This window comes from Mus musculus, chromosome 2 (assembly GCF_000001635.26).
Source record: "Mus musculus strain C57BL/6J chromosome 2, GRCm38.p6 C57BL/6J".
In the NCBI taxonomy this organism is placed as follows: Eukaryota; Metazoa; Chordata; class Mammalia; order Rodentia; family Muridae; genus Mus; species Mus musculus.
Window position 1 is genome coordinate 98687622 of NC_000068.7, and position 27664 is coordinate 98715285.

At 33.8% G+C, this 27664-nt stretch overlaps 1 long non-coding RNA gene across 1 annotated transcript; it reads right to left on the bottom strand.

The window, feature by feature from the left end:
• Nucleotides 1-14977: 14977 nt before the first annotated feature.
• Nucleotides 14978-22770, bottom strand: Gm33780. The gene is made up of 3 exons (XR_374818.2): nucleotides 22164-22770; nucleotides 19609-19723; nucleotides 14978-15016 (listed from the first exon to the last, which is right to left on the bottom strand). It is a non-coding gene; the product is annotated as a predicted gene, 33780 (long non-coding RNA).
• Between the last annotated feature and the right edge of the window lie 4894 nt (nucleotides 22771-27664).

Consider the following 27664-nt stretch of genomic DNA (forward strand, 5'->3'; position numbering starts at 1 on the left):
TAAACAATAATACACAGATCAATCTCACAATGGAGAAACTGCTTTTATTTTAGGACCCATGTATAAAACTACCTTTAGGACTCAAAAGAAAAAAGAGAAAACTATTAATTTTGAATTTGAACGTTTTGTTTTGAATTATTTATTTTTTCTTATTATGTCCCTCTCACTGCCCCCTTCCTAGTCACCCCCTCCCACAATGCTCCCCAAACACTTCTTTCCTTCTCCTCTGAGTAGGTGAAGCACTCCTGTAAATTTCCCAACCTGGCATTTCAAGAATGGCATATTTAATTTCTCTGATCTGTACTGAAATGGCCAAAGGTATAATGGTAAAATAGTGAATATTATTTTCATTTCCACAGTTTTTTGGAAATCAATTCTCTAATGCTATTTTTATCCCAATTAAACTATTGTGCAGCATGTCATTGTAAGCATAGTTCTGACCATATAAAAATAACTTCTTAAGCATTTTCTATTATTTTCATATACATATTTCTCAGAACATCTAACTCCAGTAAGTTTTGTGTATTTCATTTTGTTACATCATGCCAAGAAAGTTAAATAGAAAGGTATTTCTATGAAATTATTCATGAACTATTTCTTATGAGGTAATCTTCCATAGAACTTCAGTTTCTGTTTTAATTATTGATTTGTAAAAAGTTTGAATGGATCAAGATTAAAATAAATATGTATCTGAAGTTCAACTTACATTTTCATTTTACTCCTGGGACAGAAGTATCATTCAGATAGCTTTTCTACAATGAAACTTGTTGTAAAGTAATATTTCAATCCTATACTAATCACTTACAGGATACCACAGTTTAGAAACCTTTCTTTTTCTTTCTTTCTTTCTTTCTTTCTTTCTTTCTTTCTTTCTTTCTTTCTTTCTTTCTTTCTTTCTTTCTTTCTTTCTTTCTTTCTTCCTTTCTTTCTTTCTTCTTCTATTTGTTTATTTATTTACCTATTTATTTATTTATTTTCTATTTTTGTTTATCTGTATTTATTTATTTATCCTAGTACTTGTCTCTCCTCCACCCAGAACAGAGTACTACTTGTGGATCTCTGCTTGGAGGAGGGATTCTTTTTTTTTTTTTCCACATTTTTTATAAGATATTTTGTCTTATTGACAGCGTCTTTTGCCTTACTGAAGCTTTGCAATTTTATGAGGTCCCATTCGTCAATTCTTTTTTTTTTTTTCCCCTACTCATCCATGAGCATGGGAGATCTTTTCACCTTCTGATCTCTTCTTTATTTTCACTCTTCAAAGACTTGAAGCTTTTACACTATAAGCCTTTAACTTGCTTGATTAGAGTTACCCCAAACTATTTTATAGTGCTTGAGGCTGTTATGAAAGGTATTGCTTCTCTGATTTCATTCTCAGCCCATTTGTCATTTGTTGTATAGGTGAGATACTAATATTTTTGGGTTAATCTTATATCCAGGTATTTTGATTGCTTCTTTACAAGTGGGACCCTAAATACATCAGATTTTTCATTCTCTATATTTTAGGGTTCAATTAAGTTTCCTTCCTCTTTTTCTTTTACTAAAAATATATTTTTCAGAAAATATATCTTGATTACACATTTTCCTCCTCCATCTTATTCAAAATCTTCCCAACGCCAGGGCCAAAAAGGGGTACTGGGTGGGTAGCAGAGTGGGGGTGGGTGGCTATGGGGGACTTTTGGTATAGCATTGGAAATGTAAATGAGCTAAATACCTAATAAAAAATGGAAAAGAAAAAAAAACAAAACAAAAAAAAAACAAAAACAAAATCTTCCCTACTCTCCTCCGGAATCTATACCATCCACATCCTTACTGTCTATTCAGGGATAATATCCACTTATCAGTAAGTGCATATCTAATGACTTCTTTTGTGATTGGGTTACCTCACTAGGGACGATATCCTCCAGATACATCCATTTGCCTAGGAAATTCATAGATTCATTATTTTTAATGGCTGAGTAGTATTCCATTTTGGAAATGTACCACATTTTCTGTATCCATTCTTCTGTTGAGGGACATCTGGGTTCTTTCCAGCTTCTGGCTATTATAAATAAGGCTGCTATGAACATAGTGGAGTATGTGTTCTTATTACCAGTTGGAACTTCTGGGTATTTGCCCAGGAGAGGTATTGATGGATCTTTCCGTAGTATTATATCCATTTTTTTCTGAGGAATCTCCAGACTGACTTCGAGTGTTTGTACCAGCTTGCAATCCCACCAGCAATGGAGGAGCGTTCCTCTTTCTCCACATCCTCACCAGCATCTGCTGTCACCTAAATTTTTTATCTTAGTCATTCTGACTGGTATTCAGACTGGTGTGAGGTGAAATCTCAAGGTTGTTTTGATTTGCTTTCCCCTGATGATTAAGGATGTTGAACAATTTTTCAGGTGCTTCTCAGCCATTCGGTATTCTTCAGTTGAGAATTCTTTGTTTAGCTCTGTACCCCATTTTTAATGGGATTATTTGAATTTCTCTTGTCCAGCTAGTTGAGCTCTTTGTATATATTGGATATTAGTCCCTTTTCAGATTTAGGATTGATAAAAATCCTTTCCCAATCTGTTGGAGGCCTTTTTGACAGTGTCTTTTGCCTTGCAAAAGCTTTGCAAATTTATGACGACCCATTTGTCAATTCTTGATCTCATAGCACAAGCCACTGATGTTCTGTTTAGGAATTTTTCCCCTGTGCTCATATCTTCGGGGCTTTTCCCCACTTTCTCCTCTATAAATTTCAGTATCTCTGGTTTTATGTGGAGGTCTTTGATCCACTTATACTTGAGCTTTTTACTCGGAGATAAAAATGGATCAATTCGCATTCTACTACATGACAACCGCCAGTTCTGCTAGTATCATTTTTTTGAAAATGCTTTCTGTTTTGCCACTGGATAGTTTTAGCTCCCTTGTCAAAGATCAAGTGACAGTAGGTGTGTGGCTTCATTTCTGAGTCTTCAATTCTATTCCATTGATCTACCTGTCTGTTGCTGTATCTCTACCATGCAGTTTTTATCACAATTATTCTATAGTACAGCTTACAGGTCAGGCATGGTGATTCCACCAGATGTTCTTTTATTGTTGAGAAAAGTTTTTGCTATCCTAGGTTATTTATTATTCCAGATGAATTTGCAAATTGCCCTTTCCATCTCAGTAAAGAATTGAGTTGGAATATTAATGGGGATTGCATTGAATCTGTAGATTGCCTTAAGCAGGATAGCCATTTTGACTATATTAATCCTGCCAATCCATGAGCATGGGAGATATTTCCATCTTCTGAGATCTTCTTCAATTTCTTTCTTTAGAGAATTGAAGTTCTTGTCATAAAGATCTTTCACTGCCTTAGAGTCTCACTAAGTTATTTTATATTATTTGTGACTATTGTGATGGGTGTTGTTTCCCTAATTTCTTTCTCAGCTCGTTTATCCTTTGTGTAGGGAAAGTCCATTGATTTGTTTCAGTTAATTTTATATCCATCTACTGCACTGAAGCTGTTTATCAGGTTTAGGAGTTCTGTGGTGGAATTTTTAGTGTCACATATATACAATCATATCATCTTCAAATAGTGATATTTTGACTTTTTCCTTTCTAGATTGTATCCCCTTGATCTCCTATTGTTCTCAAATTGCTCTGAGAAGGACTTCAGGTACCATATTAAATAGGTAGTGATAAAGTGGGCAGCCTTTTCTAGTCCCTGATTTTAGTGGGATTATTTCAAGTTTCTCTCCATTTAGTTTGATGTTGGCTACTGGTTTGCTGTATATTGCTTTTAGTATGTTTAGGTATGGTCCTTGAATTCCTGATCTTTCTAAGACTTTTATCATGAAGGGGTGTTGGATTTTGTCAAATGCTTTCTCAGTATCTAAGGATATGATCATGTGGTTTTTGTCTTTGACTTTGTTTATATAGTGGATTATGTTAATGGATTTCCATATATTAAACAATCCCTGAATCCCTGGGATGAAGTCTACTTGGTCATGATGGTTGATCATTTTGATGTGTTCTTGGATTTGGTTTGTGAGGATTTTATTGAGTATTTTTGCATCGATAATCATAAGGGAAATTGGTCTGAAGTTCTCTTTCTTTGTTGGATCTTTGTGTGGTTTAGGTATCAGAGTAATAGTGCTTTCATAGAATGAATTGGGTAGAATACCTTCTGTTTCTATTTTGTGGAATATTTTGAGGAGTGTTGGAATTAGATCTTCTTTGAAGGTCTGATAGAACTCTGCACTAAACCCATCTGTTTCTGGGCTGTTTTGGGTTGAGAGACTATTGATGACTGCTTCTATTTCTTTAGGGGATATGGGACTGTTTAGATCATTAATCAGATGCTTATTTAACTTTTGTACCTGGTATCTGTCTAGGAATTTGTCCATTCCATTCAGGTTTTCTAGTTTTGTTGAGTGTAGCCTTTTGTAGTAGGATCTGATGATGTCTTGGTTTTCCTCAGGTTCTGTTGTTATATCTCTTTTTTCATTTCTGATTTTGTTACTTAGGATATGGTCCTTGTACCCTCTTGTTAGTCTGGCTAAGGGTTTTTCTCCTGGTTTGTTTGATTCTTTGAATAGTTCTTTTTGTTTCCACTTGGTTATTTTCAGCCCTGAGTTTGATTATTTCCTGCAGTCTGCTCCTCTGGGGTGAATTTGCTTCTTTTAGTTCTAGAGCTTCTAGGTGTGTTGTCAGGCAGGCTGCTAGAGTATGCTCTGCCTAACTTTTTTTTCTTTTTTTTTTTTTTTTTTGCTTTTTGTTTGTTTGTTTGTTTGTTTTGTTTTTGTTTTTTGAGGCACTCAGGGCTATGTGTTTTCCCCTTAGAACTGCCTTAATTGTGTCCCACAAATTTGGGTATGTTGTAGCTTCATTTTCATTAAACTCTAAAAAGTCTTTTCTTTCTTTCTTTATTTCATCCTTGACCAAAGAATCATTGAGTAGAGTGGTGTTCTGTTTCCACACGAATGTTGGCTTTCTATTATTTATGTTGTTATTGAAGATCAGCATTATTCCGTGATGATCTGATAGGATGCATGGGATAATTTCAATATTTTTGTATCTGCGGAGGCCTGTTTTATGACAAATTATATGGTCAATTTTGGAGAAGGTACCATGTGGCGCTGAGAAGAAGGTGTGTCCTTTTGTTTTAGGGTAAAATGTTCTGTAGATAACTATTAAATCCATTTGTTTCATAACTTATGTTAGTGTCCACGTGTCTCTGTTTAGTTTCTGGAAACGTGCATTTCTTATTTCTTCCTCCATTTAGTCTTTTGCAAACCTATTAAGCAATTATTTTTCAGAAGAAAAAAATGAATTATAATTGTTCACAAGTAGTATAAATAAAAATATATTGATATTAAAATTCAAACAGGTTGTTATATAATCCTGAGTCATAAAATCCATAGCCTTTTAAAATTCTTATTCATTTGTTTTTCTATTCATTTACATTTCCTCTCAGGAATTTGAATAGGACTGTCCTACTATATTAAAGTTATCAGCATTTGATTGCTTCTTTTGGTATTCTCTCAAATGAAAATATATTAAAAATTCATGGAGTATTTATAACATGTATCTGAAAAATTGACCGACAATTTTTTCTTGATTATAATGTATTCATCTTCTATATGGAGACATTAAAAACAAACAAAAATGCCACACAGGGCAATTAAATGAGGTAACAGATTTATACAGAGTGAGCCAAAGCACATTATTAAATAATTATTAGATGTTTTTACCCTTTCAGAGATTGTCCTATGGAAGTATAGTTTCATTCTCAAAAAGAAGTTTTATTACAGCTCATTCTTTTCCTTTTCTGTTAGTGAAGTAGTGTCTATACGTTAATGACATATTTACTCATATACTCATTCTATATTTCTCAAACACTTAATAATGCTAGCATTTACATACAGAAACATTAGAGATGTTTGTTTCTGAACTCAGCATGAAGACACATCTGGGCATTTCTGAAACTTTAATGGTACAAATTTAATTCATATCAATTTGCGTGAGGTGATAACATAACCAAATGAAAAACTCATAAGGAAATGACCTGGGGAGCTTAATCACACTACCGTGCTTTAAACATGACTTGCTATTAGAAATAAAGTGGTAGTCTTGTGGAGAGAGAATGAAATGGAGTCTTGCATTCCTGAGGATAAAATTAATACTTATGTACAATGAAAAACTGAAGACATTTAATACACCAGAACATTGGTGATATGTATTTGGGGTTTGTTTGAAATGAGGAGTGTTTTAACTACACTTGTCACAGAGGCAACAAGAAAGGGATAGTGAAGATGATAAACATTTTAACTTGCAGAAGTATGGAATATCTTTTCTGTTCCTCAATATATATAGGGATATGTTCTATATTTTAAATATGAGTGATAAAATGAACCTTCACAATGAGCACAAACTTTTCTGGTATGCATGCTAACTAGCTTGATCAGATTTTCCTCAACAGAGAATAATCTATTTAAGCATTTTATTGTATGCACATTTTCTATAGGAATACTTAATAGCTTTGTTGAAATACAATTGATAAATCAAAAAAGGATCACGTTTAACATATTAAATGTGATGCTTCCGAAAATTTTTGATATCAATTTTGCATGTCAGCAGTGTGTATAAAGTTCAGAGAGGTTGAAAAACACCTAATAGATGACATAATAATCATGGTATAGAATAAATGTTTAAACATAGCACAAATAAGAACCTACTATCTTTACCATAATAGCTATCAACTATTTTATATAGTAATGAAATTGTCATAAAATAGGTTCAACAGAAATCTGTCTTGAATAGATTTACACAAATTTTGCACTTTGTATCAATTTTCAGAAACTTCTACATTTTTATTATTAAAGAGCTGTATGTTTAAAATCAGATTATTATTATTTTTTACTTTGCAAAGAAGCAATTCTCTGTTACTTATTTAATAAGCTGAAAACCAGATGGATGTCCTACTTTAATCTAACATTACCACACATTACCTCATAGCCTCTTACTAAAAGGCTTCTGTGAATGTAGAGCCTGACATAAGAGTCAGAGCTTGGACCAAAATCAGCAGTGTTCAACACAGAGATTAGCCCACTATTTCAGTCATTTCATAGAAAGTATTCTGCTGAGGATGACCCTTCCTGAGAAAAGTAGGTAAAGTGTTAGTCACCAAGTGTATCAGCAGTGGTGTAGGAAGCCCTTATTGTATCATATAGTACTGCTTGTGGAAAGAGAATAAAAGCCAAAAAGCACACAAAAAACAAATTAGGTCTCATAGTAACTCTAATGAGCCCATAGTGTTAATGAGCCCCAGTGTAACATTCAGCAGAATTCTAAGTACTCAGGGAGTTATTTTAGCAGCAGAATAAAAGCTATTGAATATCATTAATTTTTCTGATTAAGATACTAAATACTTATATTTTTTCAGAGTGAGCCAAGGCAAATTACTTTGTAATTTTTAGAAAATATTTTTCATTTCAGAGATTGTCCTATGGAAGTATAGTTTCCTTCTCAATAATAATTATTACAAGCTCATTCTTTTACTTTTTTGTCAGTGAAGTAGTTTCTATATGTTAATGATATTTATACTCATATATATATTCTACATATCTCAAACACTTAATTATGCTAGCTTTTACATACTCAAATATCACAAAGTCAAATTTTACTCTTGCCTTTAACAATAAACAAAAATCTGTGTTAAAGAAGTCAGATACTTAAATATTTACAAGAATCATGGGTGTATACAAACAAGGGTGAGTTGCAAGAGAATTAATAAAGTATAGGAGGAAGTCCTATTCTCAGTATTTGACCTTTCCTCACAACACCTTTTCAGAAAGTTGCTTTCATTGTGAATGCTAGTAGAGTGTTTATGTTCCACTAATTAAATCTATGCTTTAATTCATATAGCTAAATTCCTTCTACATCTTACCTATATACTTCCTGTTCTGTGAAGTATCTACTATGATTGAATTAGCAAAACCTGACTTCACAACTAAAGAGAAAATGCAAGGCTAGATAAAGCTATCCTTGCAAACTTTCTGTTAGTTTATTCATACATGGATTTATGACTTGTGTTTCTGTTGATATGCTTTCATGTATTAAGTAATATGCTTTCTATCTCATAGCCACAGTATAAAATTCAACTATGATTGGAGTCCATCATATTATTTGTAATAGAAATTCATGTCAATGACCCATAACTTGATTTTAACTAAGGATATACGTAAGTTTCCATGAGATTAACCTGTATATGGTGTCCACTTACTTAAAAATCACACGTACATTGTTTATCATATATAAAATATATATGATATATATATATTTGACCTCACAAATGAATTTGTAAATAAATAAAAATAATAAAAGCTTTCTGCATTTAATGAATATTATATAAGTTATTTCATAACACATTTTAACTTAAACACATATTGTGACCCTGATACTGAAAATATTTTAAGCATTTAAATATGACAGATTTTTTAAAAGTTTAAAAGTTTAAAACATTTTGATATAATAATTTATATTTTCAGGTTTTGTTTTGTTTTGTTTTGAGAGAGGGTCCTGAGTAGCCTAGACCTTGCATTTTACTTTATACTAGCCTTGTACTTATAGAAATATGCATCTTTCTGATTCCAAGGCAGGGCTCCCATAGCAGCCACATTATTTTAACATATTATAACTACCTTTTGTGTATTGTGTGTGGGTGTCAGTGTGTGTGTGTGTGTGTGTGTGTGTGTGTGTGTGTGTGTGTGTGTTTGTGTGTGTGGTCTTAAATATTTCACTAGTACATGGATTATGCTTGCATATCATCCATGGGTATGGCTGTAAAGGAGAACTTTCAGGGTTATGCCTTCCGTTCTATAATTCACCTAGGTGATTGAACACAAGTTTTCAAGCATGGTGGCAAGTCCCTTTACCTGCTGTGTGCCATCATGCCGACCATAAACATGGAAAGCAGGAACTACCTATTGCTTAAAGGGACCTAAGTAGATAAATCATAGTAGCCAGCATCCCATGAGGTGATGTGGTAACCACAGTGGTTTTACGTGGTGTGATTCAGTTTGGATGGTGAAGAATTCAAATGACATTTGCTATTAATGTTATGCTTTCACAGAAAATAAAATATGACAGTTACAGTTTACACTGCACAACATTGTTTTCTAATATTAATCTCTTCTTAAACATTTATTTTAGTTTATAACGTGTATTGTACTCTTTTGGATGCACATACACTATGTGTAGCAACCACTCACAGTTCTCAGATGCCAGAGGAGTGAATCCAGTTTCCAGGAACTACAGTTATAGACAGTTAACTTCTCTGTGGATTCTGGGAAATGAACATGTGTTTTTTGCAATTGCAGCAGCAAGGTCTCTTAGCCACTGGGCCATGTTTTTATCTCTTTATTTTTTAATCCCATTGTTTCAGTTAAGAAACTATAGAACTTCCTATGGTATTATAATAAATCTAAACCAGTTTTCTGTATCATTAGGTTATCCCATAGAACCTTAAAATAAGCAATTGTCATAAATTGTGTCTGTCAGTTACTAGTGATGGAAGAACAGCATTACGACAGAGATAGTTGAGAACCAAAGTGTTTGAAAAGCTGGTGATGGTGAAAATAGGAAGTGACACTAGACACAAACCAAATCAGCCTTCAAGACAAGACATCTGCTAATGTGTATCGGGTGAGAGGTTCCTAAAAGAACTGTGATGATACAAGAACAAAATATTAATACATGCTTCATTCTGCTCAAAAAGAGTTCCATAGGAAAAAATGTCAAGTTGAAGCTTATATGTGAGTAGCAACTGTAGATTATCTTCATTTGCACCCTTTTTGTGTGTGTTTATAGTATTTATCTAGTCCCTTTACATCAATGTTTCTTCAGTCAAATGAGTTTTAGCATATTAGATCTCTCTCTCTCTGTTGATAAAAATTCTTCAATCATAAATAGGAGATAAATAGCCAAAGACAAAATTTAATCATTTACCGCAAGATTACAAACTGAAATTTAAAAAGGACAGAGTGTTTGACTTGATATTAATCAAGACCCAGCTTCTTCAAGCAGGAGTGATCTAAACAGGTGGGACTCAAGATGAGATGCTTGTGAAGTGCATGAAAGTGCTATCACCCCTGCTGAGGCTCCTGATGCTGCCACTGCCAATACTGCACCTGCTGTCTCTCCATGGTATTCCCTTATTCTTGCCACTTAATGGTCCTATCTAAATGAGGAATACAGAATTAGTTTTCTTTTCCAAGTAAAATAAAATCATTTTAATGAAAATTATATACAGCCATGTGTAAATATCAGCAACTATGATTGAATATGATTAAACATAGAAGACTTGTGTAATGATGATCCTCCAATAAAGAATAAAAAACAAACAAACAAATAAATAGATAATAAATAAATACTGTTTTCCATCTTACTGGAAGGAAAATATACACATGTTTTTAACAATAACAATTGGCACAAGATTATGCATAATTAGAAAGCTAATGAGTAAAATAAAAAGAAATAGGATATAGAATGAATTACACAAATAGGTGTTGGGGTATCCTTTGTGTTCATTGTGTGCATGTTGTCTTTGTATTATTCAGTTGTTTGTTGCTGTAATGGCAGAGATCTGAGTATTCACCAGATTTTTGTATTATTATTCTGTGATTTACCTGATCTGCCTCAGTATTTTGAAAACATATACCTTCCTCACTCTCTGATTGTATTAATAAAGATAGCCAGAAGCTAGGCAGGAAAAGGAAAGTAGGATTTCCATGTGGAGAGAGCATATCTGATAGAAGCAAAGGTAGGAGGGTTTACCAGTGACACAGAGGTAGTTGGATGTACTGGAACTGATAGTTAAAGAATTAACCACACAGAACTAGGGAGGATAATAAGATTATGTTAGACAAACTAGCTGAGAAATAGCCTAAGCTAAGGCCTAAGCAATATAAAATTACTATATTTCTGTGTTGTTATTTACATCTTGGCTTGTCCAGAATGTTCCTTTATGAATAGGTTGTATAGGATATCCAAAGTGTGATTTTATATAAGACTAAGACAGGATAACATATAATTATGTTTATAGTTAATTTTATAGATGCCAAGATTCCAAATGTGTTTATTAGTCTGTTTATACTTTAATTTACATGTAGCATCAGTATAAAGAGGCAATGCTATACTCAGGTTATAGACATGAGGCTTCAAGAGTATCTGAATATATTTAATATTCAGTGTTGTCATACTAGTATATCATACAACAATTCTATGCCACTGGAAGAATATTTTAAGATAATGAGTATTTCATACAACTGCTTAGTGTACATTGTGAAGCAATATTTAGGATGGATCTAATAATACTGAGGTCATCAACACAAATCTTTCCTAATCCATGGGGATTTTTTTTCTGAATATATGAAATTAATATATGCAAACCCATTCAGCTCCTTCAGTCCTTCCCCTAACTCCTCCACTGGGGTCCCTGTGATGGTTGACTATGAGCCTCCTCATCTGTATTGGACAGAATATGGCAGACTTTCTCAGGATATAGCTATATCGGGCTTCTGTCAGCAAGAACTTCTTAGCATCAGCAATAGTGTCTGGGTTTGGTGTCTGCATGTGAGATGGATCCCCAGGTGGGGTAGTCTCTGGATGGCCTTTCCTTCAGTCTCTGCTCCACTCTCTTTTCATGTATTTCTTTAGACAGGAGCAATTCTGGGTTAAAATTTTGGAGATGGGCGGTTGGCCCCACCCCTCAACCAGTAGGCCATGCTTAATCTCTGTATATGATTGTGACAGGCTCTCCCTCCCCTTTGTGAGGTATTTCAGATAATGTCATCCCCTTGGGTTCCTGGGAGGCTCTTGCTTTCCTGGCATCTGGGACTTTCTGGTTGCTACCTCCATTTCCCCATCCCCCCCCATGCCACCTACCTCTGTAAAATTTCATGACCCTCTCTGTAAACTTACTCCATCTCCTCACATACCTGATTCGGTCCCTCTTTGTCCCCTTCCCCTCTTCTCTTCCAGTAAGTAAAGCATCCATGCCCTCTGTATCAGCTCCTGCCTCCAAGTCTCTGTTCTTTGTGAGTTCCTGTCCTGACTTCCTTTGGTGATGAACAGCAATGTGGAATTGCAAGCTGAATAAAATGTTTTCTCCCCAATTTGCTTCTTGTTATTATGTTTTGTGCAGAATACAAATCCTGACTAAAACAGTGATCCTATGGCCAACAATTTAATTAGATATAACACTATCCCAGTACTGGAAGTTTTATTTGGTGACAAAAGATGGACATTGGCGATGTATATCCCTCATTATTTGGTGATTTCATTTAGATTACCTTCATATATGTATACATTTTAGGTAATGTCTACTGTATTAGATGTCTTTATTACACTTCAAATTTCATTTAATTTGACTTGTCTTTCCTCATATTCCCACACTCATCTCTTGTCCTCCTTTTCTATGTCCTATTCACTTGATCCTTTTATGCTTGACTTTCCTCTAGATCCACCCAGAATTATCTATTCTATTGCCATTTCCTAGGGAGATCTATCTTCTTCACCCTTAGTCAGTTACTCTATACATAATCTCTGTCTTTCTACTGATTGTAGCTAGATTATGACTCACTTAATAGCTAACATCCACATATAAATGAATGCATATTATATTTGTCTTTCAGGGTCAGATTACCTCTTTTTCTATTGATTTACTTGTGTTCTTCATGATTTCTGCTATCGAATGTTACTACTAAGTTACTGCTAAGTAATATTCTATCATTTGTATGTATTTTAACCAATTTATCTGTTGAAGGATATATAGGTTATTGCCAACTTCTGGATATTATGAATAAACCAGCAATGAACATGTTTGAGCAAGTGTCTCTGTGGTAGTGTACATGCCTAGCAGTAGATGGGCAACAGAGAAAAAATCAAAACAAAACCAAATTATTGGCATCTTGAGAGAGAGCTGGTCCCATAATCTTGGGACAGGGCTTTTCCTTTTTAAAAATATATCATTCTTTTATTTTAAATTATATATTTGCATATTTAAATTTAACTCAAATTATACATTTATATTGAGCTTTCTGTATGCTTTAAATATGCATAATTATACATATTTACATGTATATAATTTAAATGTAATTTAAATATGCATTTGAATATAAGGCAGATAGATATAGAGATATAGATATAGATTATATAGATATCGATATAGATGATAGATGATTTAGATGATAAAGGTAGATATAAATATATACATAGTATAGACATAGATATAGATATACAATTTTCTTATAAATCTGTTATAGATATAGTATGCTTCCACTTTAACTTTTTTATGAAATCATTGTATGTGCCACTGAATGGTTCTCTGTATCTATATCTGTTTCTTTTACCTTTACTTGGGTTCTTTTCCTTGGTTTTATTTTCTCCTATTCCAATGCATTAGTTTTGTTTTATCTTATTACATTTTATTTTGTTACTATGCCTTAGAAGCCTGTTTGTTTTTTACATAGAGGGAGAGGCATATCTAGATATGAGAGGAGATTAGGTAGAACTAGGAGAATAAATAAAGAAAAAACTGTAATCCAGATATATTATTTGAGAAAAAATCTGTTTTAAATAAAAGGAAAAAACAAAACTAAACATACTTATTTTACAGCTATACATTTCTATATGTAGGAGGAATATTTAAAATTAAAATAAGTAACCAAATTTCAAGTATACAGTTTAGTATTTTTTAACCCTTGTCACACTCCATACATTACAAGTCCAGTTTGTATTTCTATTTTATATAAAAGTGTCTTCTTGTTTTCCCTCTCTTACTAGCCGTGGTAAGAGCCTTTCTTTGCTCCTGAGTCTGACATTTGTGAAATTCTAAAAGTGGTGAAATTATACAGTGTCTTTCTGAGTCTGATGCATTTCACTTAGCATAATGTGGTTCAGTTCATGATTTTTGTGGCAAATTACATTTTTTAAATCTTTGCATGGTGAATACTACCCCTTCATGTAAATGTGTATATTTGTGTGGATGTGTATACATACATTTCATATTTAGAGATTAAGCGATCTGTCTCATCTGTGAACAGAAATGTAGTTTCAGTATCCTCCTATTGTGATTTAACACTCTTAAAATAATTTCCTAACCTGAGCACAATGATTGTAGTTTTTTTGTTCAAAACTAAGAAGTTTCTTCATCCAAATTTAATTGTTTAGAAGAAACTATTTTCTGTAATGTAGTTTAATGACTACCTTATTTTAAAATACCAAACATATATGAAGAAATCTTATTGACCAAATCACTGCTAAATCTTGCATTTTATATTTAATAAATTACATTTTCAATATTGAGGTGTGATACAATTCTATGGCTTAGCTATGCATTTCTATAAAAATTATTAATGATAACAACCAGGTTTTTGTGTTTTAGGTTGTTTTTTTAAAAAAATATTTGTAATTAATGTTTTACAATTCATATTACATTTCCCACCCTTCCCCTCCCACCCTCCAACTGTTCCACATCCCGTACTTCCTCCCCACCACACCCAGTTTCCACATGGATGCCTCCACCCTCCACCCCATCTGAACTCTAAACACCCTGGCGCCTCCAGTCTCTTGAGGGTTAGGTACATCATCTCTGAATGAACATAGACCTGCAAGTCCTCTACTGTATGTGTGTTGGGGGCCTCCTATCAGCTGGTACATGCTGTCTGTTTGGTGGTCCAGTGTTTGAAAGATCTCTGTGGTCCATACTGCTGGTCCTTCTATAGGATCACTCCTCTCAAATTCTTTCAGCCTTCCCTAATTCAACAACAGGAGTCAACTGATTCTGTCCATTTATTGGGTGCAAATATCTGCATTTGACTCTTTTTGCTTGTTGAGTCTTTCGACGGGTGGTCATGAGAGATCCCTTTCTGAGAGAGCTCCATAGCCTCAGCAATAGCGTCAGGCCTTGGGACCTCCCTTTGAGCTGGATCCCACTTTGGTTATGTCACTGGACCTTCTTTTCCTCAGGTTCCTCTCCATTTCCATCACTGTAATCCTTTCAGACAGAAACAATTATGGGTCAGAAATGTGACTGTAGAATGGCAACCCTATCCCTCACTTGATATCCTGTCTTCCTGCTGGATGTGGACTCCATAAGTTCCCTCTCCCTACTGTTGGGCATTTTATCAAAGGTCCCTCTCAATGAATTCCTGAAGTCTCTCACCTCCCAGGTCTCTGGTGTACTCTGCGGGGTCCCCCCAACCTCCTATTTCCTGAGGTTGCCTGTTTATATTCTTTCTGCTGGACCTCAGGGTTTCAGTCCTTTTCCCTCATCCAGTACTAGATCACCTCACACTTGTTTGGTAATCCTGAACTTTGACTGGAAGACCTTGAACTCCTTTTCAGATAATTCTTCACTATGTATTTGTCTTCTTTCATCAAATGTCTATTTGGGCTTATTGCCATATCTATCTATCTATCTATCTATCTATCTATCTATCTATCTATCTATCTATCTATCTATTTCCTTGGCTTGTATAAATTGGTTACTTATTTTGCATGCTAGCCAGTTAATATACACAACTTATAAAATACAAATCACATTTCTTAGGAGTTCAATCATTTCACTCACACTTTCTTCTTTCTCCTTTTTAGATGTGGGTTTGGAGACATACCCAAATAGATATTTTCCAAAGATAACGTAAGTATTTGTTGCTAGGCTTTCACCTAAGAGCTTTATCTTTTGAAGGGTTTCATCTTTAATTCATGTGAGTGCCTATTTGTTTCTGCTATAGGACAAGAATTAAATAATCCCCTTCTCCTTTGGTTACTCATTATTATTATTTTCTTTTACATAAAAACATTATGAACATGACAGAGGAACTGTCCCCTAGCATCCTTCTTAGAGATTTTCTTTACTCCACTCTGTAATACTGGCATCACTTTCAAAGGCTTATGTGCTATATTTTTTGTACTCATATTAATTATTAGGTATCATAATACTTGGCTTGTTTACATGGATAGATATTCTGTCTTAAGAATGAGCACAACTTGATTATGGTGCATGAGCTTTTTGATGGATTAAGTTTGGTTTCACAGTAATTTTTCAAAGTTTTGCATCTATGTTCATCAGTGATATTCATTTTTTCTTTGTAGTGACTTTTCCTGGATTTTGTATGTAGGTGATAATGGACTCATAAAACTAGTTTGAGTTATCACTTATCTTCAACATAATGTAAAGTTTGAGAAAAAAACAGTCAGTTTTGTTCTGTGTGCATGTGATGATGTAAGACTCAAGGTTTTACTTTTTATTAGTTGTACTGGTAATTGCTTCAATCTCCATTATGTTATTGATCATAAACATCCAGTTTGTTTTTATGATACAGTTGTGGTATATTGTATATTTAATTAAATAAGAGCTTTTGCTAATTAGCTTAACTTGCTAGTATATAATTATTACATCTCATATCTTTTGTCTTTCTTCAGTATCAATTATAATGGCCGTTCTTACATTTATATGTTTATTCAATTGATTCCATTATTTCTCTTCCTTCTAATACACCAAGAGTTTGATAATTTAGACTACCTTCTCTACGGTAAGTTTTTTTAGGTCATTTAACCCTCACAGTATAGATTAGTATGGTCATTTCAAAACCTATGAAGATTTTAACCATTATTTATTTTATTTTATTTTTTATGCTTCATTATATCTCTCTATAGTTCTCAGGTATTACTACAAGGTGTATATTGAATTGCTGCTTCAGAACAAGTCCTACATGCATTCTTTATTCTTCTTATTCTATCACTGTATGGAATTAATTTTAAGTTATATATTTAAGTTGCTAATACTTTATTTCTTTTCATGCATTGAATGTTGAAGGTGTGAGTTTTTCATTTGTGTCCAGTATATATTCTTCATGTGTAGAATTTGATTTAGTCTGCTTTTTTTTTTCAACTTTACTAATGCTTTGACAGTTTAATATAGTTCCCATGCTATGGTGACCCCAACCATAAAATTATTTTCATTGATATTTCATAATTGCGATTTTGCTACTGTTAAGAATTATATTATCAATATCTGTGTTTTCAAATTATTTCAGGCAACTCCACTGAAAGGGGCCTTTGATCACTAAATGGGTCATGACCAATAGGTTGAGAGACAATAGTCTAGTACATTTTTGTAGTTTCTATGTGATAGATGCATTTTTAAGTTTTATTTTGTTTACAATGAGGATATATGTGATGGATGTTCCTGGTTATCAAATGCACTATATCTGGTATGACCTATAATCCAATGAACTACAATACATAATTGGAGGACTCACCAGCAATCCAGATCATGAGGCTGGAAGACACACGTTTCTGACCTGGATCTTGGCATGGAGATCTTGAGGCATAGGGCCATGAAAAGCTTAAACCCAGGCAAGGTAGTACATGCCTTTAATCCAAGGAGACAGAGGCAAGGAGATCTCTGAGTTCAAGGTCAGCCTAGGACAAAGACAGTTCCATATCCAGGCATGGTGGTACAGACCTTTAATCTGGGCCATACCTTTTGCTGGAAACCTACATAAGGATATTAGAGGAAGGAATATTCGCTCTTCTTCACCTGTTTGCACTGACTTGCCAGCACATCTGTGGGAATCTACTTCTACAGAAGACCAGATGAAACAACTAGCCTTGTGGGACTGAGCAGCTACTAGATTCTTGGACTTCCCATTTACAGCTGACTATTGTTGGGTTATTTGGATTACAGACTGTAAATCATAAAAGATAAATTTCCTCAATTTAGAGGGACATTCCATAAGTTCTGTGACTTTAGAATAACCAGACTAATACAGTGTATTTTCTAGTGAAATTGAAATTCTTCAAAATGATTATTTTCAATTCTTCATCATGCTTTTATGTAGGTGGAATTCTTTTTATTCCTCTTGGTGCCTCATTTTTTAGAATTCTTATGAATTTTAGTTAAATCTTCATCTTTATAGGCAACCCCTTTGCCAACTAAAGTCTATAGGAGTAATATCTGTGGCCTGATGAGATGGTTTTCCCATGGTTATCATTAAGCACAGCTGAATGGGCGTCATTTTCATAATTAGAGGTTTATCAATTCTGCAGTGACAGGCCTATTACCAAGGTCTTAGCAAGCTATATGACAAACTTTAAGGTAAATTTATCTGTTTTATGATCATGACTGATACAGCTAAAGTAGAGAAAAAAATCTCTATTAAAAGTATTCACTGAATCCAAAGAGAAAGAAGCCGATTAAGTATTTAGTTGAATATGTTTTTTCAAGGAATTCTTGATAGCAAGACCATTTTCCATGTTATAGATGAGACTATTTAGAATCAATACCCTGGACTACTTTAAGTTGCATAGTTGAACAAATTTCAGAGTACTAGCTTATGGGCAGCATGAATGGTGAGTTAGTAACTTTATTCCTGGTACTGAATTCTAGTGGCATTTGTAGATCTTGTATGATGTTGAATTTATAGTAATAACACTGTGAGGTCATTGACAGATGTATCTGTAAGCAGGTTTCTATCCAGACAGGATGACTTTTACAGTGTATGTGTGGCCCTCACATGCTTCTACCTGTGTGCCACAGGAATGAAACCTGAGGTTCTTTGCCATATGCTAAAATTAGCTCTAACTCTACTCTAAACCCTTAATTGATATTACTTGTGACAGCATCAGGGAAATGTGGAGCTACAGTCAGACCTAACCTTGACTGCATCATCACTGTGCTTGCCTTCTCAAAAGGTCCCTCCTCAATCTTGGGGTATACCATAACCTTGCAACCTTTTACTGAGATCATAGTATTTCCTAGAAGACTGTAGTGGAATATGAATAAGAAACCACCTGTAAATATCCTTGCTACTTTTCTTATAGTGTTCTTCAGCTGACTTGGGTGGACGGTTGTCAGTGGACTTTTCATCTAAAAAACAGACTACACATAATAATCTTTCAAGAATTTTGCACATGAGCAAATTTTTCAAGAAGAATATCAATGGTTTTGTGATTCTAATTTTTGATGGTTCTTAATACTAACTTGAATACTTAACACTGAGTAAGACATTGGAATGTATTTTTAGTTATGCCCTTTAAAAGCTGTACATGTTTACTTTTAGGACTTTTACAATGTTAGAAGACTTTATTTACAAAATATATTAGAGGTTAATATGGCTCATGTATGTACTAGACTATTTATTTATTATTACCTGAAGTACTCTTGATTTATAATATGCATGTACATAGATGATTACCCTGATATTAATAAACTTTGAAGGTGTATTTTCATGCTGTAATGATATAAGTGTTTGTAATTATTTCTCTCATTTGTAGTCAGACATTTTACAAAAAAAAAATACCAGATCTAGACCATTGGACACCTTTTCATTGAGAATATATGCATCATAATTTATGAAAGGCCAACTTGGTCATTTGTCATTGTACTGCACATCTCATATCTTAAACCTCTCAGATCATACCCCTATTCCACCACAGAATTGTTAGGGCATTGAACAAAGCTGGGGAAGCATGCTCTTAAAATGCACAGATCAGTCTCTAGAATGAAGAAAGAAGGAGAGAACCTGTGACCTAAGCCAGTATGAGTAAAGGTTCGACACATATACCTTTAACACCACTCACCTCTTAAGTCCACATGAAAACACCTTAGTTAGTGTATGTTAGTTATGACAGATTTTCAAGCTCCTCACAGAAAAGCCTTAGACAATTCTTTTTGTATAAAATGGAAACTGACTTCCTGAAAAATGAAACAAGAAATCCATGTGTTTTGTTTTGGAGATTGAATTCTACATCTTATTTTAGTCTCATATCTCCTTTCAGTATGATGACTACATCTGTTCACATTGTAAATACAGCAGTGTTTTGTGTTTGATGGAAAACATTGCTTAGTCTATCTAGCAAAGGGATTATTTTATGGTTCTTTATACAATTTAGCATTTGGACTGACAGATGGAGAGGAAACAACTCTACCTAGGGCAGTTTAGTATAGTATTTTGATCCTTTAACTTCCAGTGTAAAGCTATAAAACTTAAAGTAAACAGATGATATAACTATCAACTCTCTCTCTCTCTCTCTCTCTCTCTCTCTCTCTCTCTCTCTCTCTCTCTCTCTATCATCTACCCATTGATCTATCATCTATCTGTGTATATATCATCTATTCATATTGCATTTGTCACTTGTCTTTTCTGAATAATAATTTTATGCATTTAATATCTATCCAAGTTGATATCATGATTTGTGTGTCTTCTAAAATCTTATTTTATTTTAATGACGAATATGTGTTTGGAGGTCACGGGATTCGTGTAGCAGTACCCAAATAAATGCTGAAATAGGTCCCAGTGGCAGCTGTGGAATATTCCTCACTTCCTGCACAAACACACAGCCTTTACATTTTAATGGGCTTTAAGCAGCTCAATAGCTGGACCACTTTTTAACTTCCACATGGATAATCTACCTCCCTCCAAAACTCCCAAGTTGTTACTTTCTAAAAGTTTTGGGTGAACATAATTAGCATGAGAATACAAGCAGCTACAGATTGGAAAGGACATGCATATACGTACACGTGATCATAGAAGCTCAAGACATTAGATCCTCTTAGAACCTGACTTACAGGGGCTTGCAAACAGGACAACTCAGTACTGATTCTGAGTTCTTAGAATGTGAACTCTCTTTCCCTACAAAAGCAGTGTGTGTCTTTATTTTCTAGCTTAGTTTTCCAGAGAAATGAGTAACATGTTAAGTACAAGTATGGTAGGAGATGGATACAAAGTAAAAAAGAGTTAAATAATTTTTCTAGTTCCATGAGACTCTGGAGTAAGTTCAAAGCACATTAGAAAATGTGTTGATTTGTGTTTGTGTAGTGCCAGCTTACTGACATAGTGATTATGTAAATATGTACATGTTATTTATCCGTTCCACTGTTGTGGGACACATCGGTAGTTTCCATGTTCTAGCTATTTTGAATAACAAAACATGCAAAGAATATGGTTGAACAACTGTCCTTATGGTAGGACAGAGACTCCTTTGAGTATATTTTCAACAAAAGTACAGGTGAATCTTGAGGTAGATCAATTCCCAGCTTTCTGAGGAACCACCACATTGATTTAAAAAGTACAAGTCCATTCCCACCAGTAATGGTTGAGTACTGCCATTATTTCACATCCCCTTATGTATGAGCCGGCACTTATGTATGAGTTACTGATTTTAGCAATTTTAACAGGAGAAAAGATGGAATCTCAAAATAGTTTTTATTTTCATTTTTTCTGATGGCTAAGGATATTGAACATTTCTTTAATTTTTTTCAGATATTTTAGTTTCCTTTATTGAGAATTACCTGTATAAAACTGTACTTTGTCCTTATATTGAATTATTTGTGTGTGTGTGTGTGTGTGTGTGTGTGTGTGTGTGTGTGTTTTCATATCAAGTTTCCTTAGTTCTTGGTCCTCTACTGGATGTCACTTAGATGAAAATGCAGTGTGTAAAAAAATTAATTGTTTCCTTGAAATGGTGTATTTTTATCTTTTAGTTATAGTTATCATATTAAGGCCATCACATTATACCTATAGAAAAAAAGACATCTTTTAATTTTTAATTTTCTATTATCTTTATTCTTTAATCTTATTTTTATACTCCAGTTTTTATTCCCCTTCTGATCTGCCGTCTGACTGTTCCACATCCCATACCTCCTCCCCCACACCTTTCTCCAAGTGGATGCCCTCACCTCCCTACCCCTACTCCACTAGACTTCCTCACTCCTTGTGCCCTCAAGTCTCTTGAGGGTTAGGTGCTTCTTCTGTCAGAGTCAAGACCAGGCAGTTCTCTGCTGTATCTGTGTTAGGGGCCTCCTGTCAGCTGGTGTATGCTACCTGGTTGGTGGCTCCATGCCTGAGAGATCTCAGGGGTTCAGGTTGCTTCAGATGGCTGGCCTACCTATAGAGTCATCCTATTTCTCTGCTTCCATATCTTTTGAAAACAATTCCTATATTGAAAAGATAAAATGCTAAATGGAATTAAACATGGTTCTCTAAGTTCATTGTAATTAATTTTATGTTTATTTCTGCAGAATTTACTTTAGAATTAAAAAACATGCTACTTTGAATAAGCTGATATGTTTATTATATTTGACACATCAAAAATTTTCTAATATTAAAAATGTATTACTTATTATAAAAACTTACTATGTCATGCAAGTAGAGTTCAGAAACTAAAGGTCAGTTCTGTCATTTCACCAAGTGACATCCAATGCTCAAACTCCTGCTGTAAGGCCAGGTAGCAAGTACTGAACTATCCCGTCCAGCAGCACTTAGTTATTCCGTGTGTCTAGGAAGACTGAGGCCTGCAAGAGAAACGGGCAGAGAAAGGGAAGTGAGACAAAGCAAAGAGTTGTCAAGGTTTGTTTAATGGAGGCTGGGAGCCTGATTATAAGCACAGAGTGAGAGAAAATAGGGAGGAGTCGAGGGGGTATAATCAAAGCACAGAGAGAGGGATGGACATCTGGGGCAGATGCTGAGTGCAGGCTTCTTGCAGCTTATCTTGGAATGTCGGCCCTAAAACAGTCCCGGGAAGCCTTCAACATTCTGTAGTTTATCTTGGTGTGTCCACCCTAACTAAACAGTCCCAGGAAGCCATCAAACATCTTGTAGCTATCTTGGAGTGCCATAAACAGTCCCAGGCACCAAACGGAGACATGGAGGAGGAGGTGAAGCTGCCTTAATCTAAGCAGTTCTAGGCGCCAAGTGCATACATGAAGAAGGGAGTGAAGCTGGCAGTCCCAGGCACCAGGTGGAGACAATGAAGGAGGGGGTGACATAATTCCCTTCAAAGGGTCAGCCGGATCTTCAGGGTGAGAGTTATTGCAGGTCTAGTTTCCCACAGTTTGGTCTCTCACACTGAACCAATACAACTGACCCATTTTTTTTCCATGAATTTCCACAAATTATTAAAGAGTCCTACTTTGAAAACATTGTGGTCTATAAAACATTACATTTTTGTTAATCTCTACTATTTTACCCTCTGTTTCTTTAATAAATTATTATTACTTGTATTCTACAATAAAACGTTTAAAATGTTGCAAAAGCAAAATTATGCAATTACCTAGAAAACTTACATTATTTTGTATTATCAAATAGCAACAACAAAAACAAAATCATGCTGTCCAGAAGTGTAAGGGAAACTAGTCACATAGTTTTAAAACAAAAGTAAATCAAGCAATAGTTCAGTGAAAAAAATAAGTTAGATTCTGAAGAGCAATACATTTTATGGAATAAAAACTTAATAACTCAAAGGTTAGGAGAGCAACAGCAAGATTGGCTTCCAAAAAAGCTCTGTATCATCTTCTCCTTGGACACTTATTTCCATTAGTAGGTTCATAAAACCAAAAAACATTAACATTTCATTGTTCATAGCCTCTATACACACAACTCTTCAACTTTCAAGAGAGAAACATGTATATAACCAACGAAATATGTTTTATTTCAAAAGAAAAGGAAACATACAATCTCAAACTGTGACCACAATATTATTGGAAATTTGATATTGTCTAATGATACTCTGAGTTGTCATGCAATGCCTCTTTTAGAAATGTTGCCACACTTTAAATGCATGGGATTAACTTGTTGCCAAAATGCTAACTAATGTTCCTAATGTTTGGATGAACACGGGAAACTGTTACCCTTAATTGCTAGTCATAAGCAATTTTGTTTGTTAGTTTTGCTTGATATTTCCATTTGCACTTTTTCATATGCCCCTGCTATATTTGTTCACCAGCTTTCAGTGTTTAGACTCGGTGTATCTTTTGCAATCAGATGTAATATTGTTGTCTTTATAGGAACTTGAAATCAAGCAGAGCTGTTAAAAGCCAGAAACAGCTTGTGCCAGCAATGTCACAACTGTGAAAACATCACATTACTGATGTTACTAGTTTCTCATTAAAATGATCTAATCAGTTACCAGATTTTTTTTTTCTGAAAATGATGCATCTTATGTGAAACCAGTGTTCCTACAGCAAAAATTTGCAATAAACAAAGACTAATTAGTTCAAAGCATCCAGATTGGTGATGAGAAAATTTTCTCCTAAAGCACAAAAATTAACATCATTTGCTCAAAGGTTAACACTGGCATACACAGGCAGGTCACATAATAATGCTACGATTTTCAACTCCAGTTTGTCAATTAGAAGGTAAACAACTATACAGCTTATACTTAAAACACCTCTAATTCTCATGCAAAACATGAACTGATTTCTCATTTAAAATTTTTGCCCAGTCAAAATGCATGTCTATTGGTTCTTATTTATTTTGATGAAATATAATAAAGGTAACAATTATAGAGAAACACACAAACTACTACATGTATTATTGAAAAATCTGAGCAATATAAATACAAATAACCTTTAAATAGTATGCTAATTTTAAGTACATATAAATCATGGAATATGCTGCTCATTATTTTAAACAGATATGCACATTTTTGTATGCAATTAATTGGAAATTTTAGGAATCATAATCTTGATAATTAATTTGTAAGTGGATCTTTATAATATGAGGATGAGCTATAATCTATTTATGGAAACACAAATAGTAATAATGGAACAATTTTTGTTTACTCATTGGGTTGCTTGTTAGAAAATTACTTAAATTCCATATAAGGATTTCTAAATTACTATGATATTCACCAGGGTGGACATGTCAAATTACTTTGATTCTTTTCCTTTTAGTTTTTAAATATTTTTATTTTTATGGTTGCCTGTATTGATATTTCAAGCACTCAGTATTGAAGTGAGAAGAATTTTGAAGCCAGAAGAATTCAAATGTTCTTGTACTGGAATTACAGAGGATTGCACACTTTCATGTGGGTTCTGGAAATGAAACTCAGGTCCTCTTTTAAGAGTACCAAATGCTCTTATCCACCAAGCTTTTTCTTTAGCATCATCAAAGAAAACTTTTTTAAAGTCATGTGTTTACAGAACTGAATAAATAAAATAAAAATGCTATAAAGTAATAAAAATGCTATAACATTACAATTCTCCTTTATGTTAAAATTTGGCAATCAAAATACAGATTTAAAATCAGTTTTCAAGGCTTATAGTTAAGCAAAAATATATTTTCACAAACATATTGATTCACATATCTATGTAGAGAGCAGCTTCCACATATATTTAATTGTTCACAATAATTTTATGGGAATGATAATATTGTTAATCAACTAACCTACTCTATCCCAGAACATTTTTTTCTTGGTTATTTTGTTATTTAATCAGTGTAAGTACTGAGAAATTTAACAGGAAAAGAAAGTTCCATGAAATGAAAATTTTTCATTTCTTTTGGAAATGTTATATTACAATTTCATTGTTTCACATTAGGAACTAAATATTTGGGATAAGAAGGGAGATCTCACATGCAATTTGTGAGAGTTCTGGAATGCATTACACTATCATGGTATGTTTTATAAGGCTGATAGGCAATTAAAAAGCATTTTAAAAGCCAACTAAGATTATTCAATTCTGTATGACTAAATTATCAAATATTAGCCATAATTGGATCATAACTTAAGGCACATGAAATTTTAGTTTACAAAAAACAATATTGTCTGTTGACTGGGAGGTCACATATATATATATATAAGAATTGTCAGAAGTTGTTTTCATCAAATAGATGCCATTTTCTCTTTTTTGTTGTTAAAAAATTTAGTCGATGTTCATAGTTCTTTAAAAAATAATACATTCTCTGACATATATGCTATAAGAATCTCCTCATTTTATTGTATACTATAAAACATTTTAAAAATCCATTTTCATTGCTGAAAACCTTTGAAACTCTTTTTAAGATACATGTCTAATGCTCAGTGAAATTCAGGTCTAAAATAGTCTGATTTCACACATTATGCTTTTATGTAAAATGTCAAGTTTTTCTCAGAATATTTCATGGAATATTGTCAGTGACATATTTGAAGTGTTTATGAAGTTATATGTAGATTCCCAGTTTTTACAATACGAAATTCTGCAGATATAGACTAGGCATCTGCCTTCATAAACTACATCTCAACTACGTCTAAAATAGAATACAATTCTCACGTGTCATGGCACTTTACTAAGTGTAGTCATTTGAATTAACAATAAACACTGAGGAAGTAAGTGTATTAAGGAAAACCAGAATGCCAACAATCAGTCTTTGTTTATTTTGAAATGAATAAACAAGTACTAGCAGAATACAAGAGCTGAGAATCCACAGCCTGGTATGTAAAAATGCATTATATTTTGTTCCTTCCATCCTAACCGCAAGTTGCTCCAGCACTTCTCTGTCATTCACACATATGACCTTGCTTGCAGCCCCTGTATTTGTGCTTCAACTCAAAATGGCTAAGGAGTGAAATTTTAATGTGAGCTTGCTGTATTCAATCTTCAACTTTGCTGAACGTATTCTTTCTATCTTTATTTGCCTGTGGAAATGGCCTTTCCTAAGACCTAGCATCTCAGAAATTGGAGTCCTGGTGAGTGTTCTGTCCCAGCCAATTTGATAAAAGTTAACATCATTTTGTGTCCGATAATAATTATGCAGACAAGAAAGGAAACCATAGTAGTTAGAACATTCTCATTATACAAGAAGGAACTACAGATAAATAATTGTATGAAACCTCAAAAGTTTTCAGGATTTTTTTTAATGCCCATATTCAAGGAAACCAGGGAAGCAAGGCTACTTGACTTCTTCATACTTAAAAGAGACATAGAAGTTTATTAAATATATACTTCTCAATGCTCTCCATACTTCATCTGCTTAAAACCAATACAAATTTTCCTTCCATTTCTGCTTTAGCTTATGCAGTGGTGATCTAGAACTATTTTGACATTTTTTTGGGGTGGCTGGCACTATAAGAATATATGACTCACCAATCTCATTTTACCAGGTGCCAGGATAACTGGCACACACATATGTAGGGTATCATTGTCCTTACGGAGTTACATCTCAACAAAAACACTTTCCAAACTTTGATCAGCTTCTATGTCATGTGATTCTCAAAGTTCTATGCTTAAGCACAGTGGAAACACAGTTCTAAATGTGGCAACCTACAATGTTGTTGAAAGAAATTCTGATTCCAATTTTTATTATTCCCTAGATTTGTACATGTCTGTTGTGCTTTCCATGACTAAGACTCTCCACTGCTTCTCATTTATATAGTATGATTTTATCTAATAAATCTAATAAATTTTTAAGGTAGAAACAAAATATTGAAGAAAACTCTAAATGAAGGTATCATAAATTATCTTACATATACGTATATATTATTACAAATAAATGGGCATTTCTGTTTCTGTTAATATAAAACGAAGTTATAACAAATTAAAAAGAAAAACCAGTGGGCCTTAGTCAATGTATATTAGTAGTACAGCACTATTGTTATGAAGAAATGCCAAGACCACTGAAACTCTTATTTTTTAAAAAGAATTTCACAGGGTCTTGTTTAAAGCTTCAGACATTTAGTCCATTATCATTATGGTAGGGATTATGGCTTCATTCTGACAGGTATAGTGATAGAATATAGCTGAGAATTCTACATAGAGATAGATCTTCAGGTTTTAGTTATTTTATGGATAATATTTCCAAAACATTCAATACAGTAATATAAATGTCAGAAAAGATAAATATAATAAGAATTTAAAAGGACATTAGAAAGCATAGACTTC